Raw genomic sequence first — 1,824 nt, 5'->3', positions numbered from 1 at the left:
TTTTTTTTTTTTTTTTTTTTTTTTTTTTTTTTTTTTTTTTTTTTTTTTTTTTTTTTTACATTTGGTCCTACTACTGTTGAATGTTCCTAACTTTTAATCTTTTCGTATTTGATCATATAACTTTCAAAATATTAGCACATTTTGTCCTTCGACATAATTTACAGTTATCGATGACTAAATCTTTTAGTTGAAAAATGGCATACAAATAACGATTTTATCCTTTAAAACAAGTCACTTGATTATTATGCACTTCATGTTCAATAACATAGAGATATAAATTTGAACATTAATGATAAAAATTAAGTCAGAATAATAAATTTGACAATGTTTTAAAAGTAGTAGGACCAAATATTGAAAAGTAATAGTCAGGTACCAAATATGAAAATAATCTAACATTGTGAAAAAAACATAAGCATGAACATTATAAATTGACACAAATATAATTTACATTTAAAAAAAAATAAAGTTACAATATTTGTCTTCATATCATACCTTTTTCAAAAAATGAAAAAAACAAAAACAAAAACAAAAACAGAAAAAGTCTACTTTGATAATATCGACTTAGTTAAGAAAACTATGAACAAATAACATTTTAATAAAAAATTGTTCATATTTCAATTGTTAAAAGAATACCATAGGAAAAGCCGAAAAGGTATTGTAAAACTATCTCTTATTTTGAATCACAAAGAACCAATATCATCTCCACTGAGGTTTGAACCCACCTCCTCTTATGTGAGGTGCAACCAAGTGCCACTAGGACACAATGTCGTTGTTAAATTAGTCTTAATTTCATTTAAATTGTTCATTTGTGCAAAGATTGAAAATTTTGCTAAAGTTTTTCACATGTACAAATGTACAATATTGAAAGGGAAAAAAATATTTTTTTTCATTTAAAACTTGTTACTTGTATAAATTAATCATATTAACTTTTCACTATCAAAAGTTACAAAATATATCCCCAACTCTACAAGATTATAGTGGTCTAGTAATTTGACAAACGAAAACCTAAGGCAAAATTTCAATGAACATTTTACTACGGAGTACTTTCTATTATGTACTCTTATTTTCACCTCAATGAATCTCATCGTAATTTCCTTAAGATTTAATCACTTCATCAAAAACCAAACACCCTTCTTCTTCTCAAATCCCTAAATATATACATGCATAGAGAAAAATTAAGGGATTCGAGAAGAAAAATGGTATCCAATTTTGAGTGAAAATATTAAGTTTGAAAGAAATAACAATGGGTTGATGAGAAATTTGTTGAAATTTTTAGCATAAAATTACATAGAAAGTGATTTTTTGTCGTACAAATATATATATAGATTCAGGGTTCTTCGTAGTGAGATGGAGATAAATATATTGACAAGATTATTTATTTATTTTCACTTTAGATTGCAAGAACATGTATAGATTAGGAGGCAACAAAGTCTAACATCTAGTAATTATATTAATGTATTATATATTAAATATTAAATTATTAATGAAATGATGGTTACATGAAGCAGAAAAAAAACGATTGTTTGAGCAGGCCATCCAATTGCTTCAGTTGACGTTAATGTAAATTTACATGTTCGTACTATGTAGTTTCCACGAAACTGCATAGGTATTTTGTAGGATTATGAATTAAGACAACATTATTAATGTGGGATAATGAAACATTTTACTTTAGGCATAATCTTTACTTTAGGCATAATCTCCACATTGCCGTTGCCGAATTTCAAACATTAGTCTCTTTCCTAAAATACGGTCAATTAAACCAGTGAGCTAAACTTATGTTTCTTTTTCTCTTATTTTATTACTCCCTCCGTCTCATTTTATGTG

Source organism: Ipomoea triloba, chromosome 7 (assembly GCF_003576645.1).
Source record: "Ipomoea triloba cultivar NCNSP0323 chromosome 7, ASM357664v1".
In the NCBI taxonomy this organism is placed as follows: domain Eukaryota; kingdom Viridiplantae; phylum Streptophyta; class Magnoliopsida; order Solanales; family Convolvulaceae; genus Ipomoea; species Ipomoea triloba.
This window is presented reverse-complemented; position numbering follows the sequence as displayed.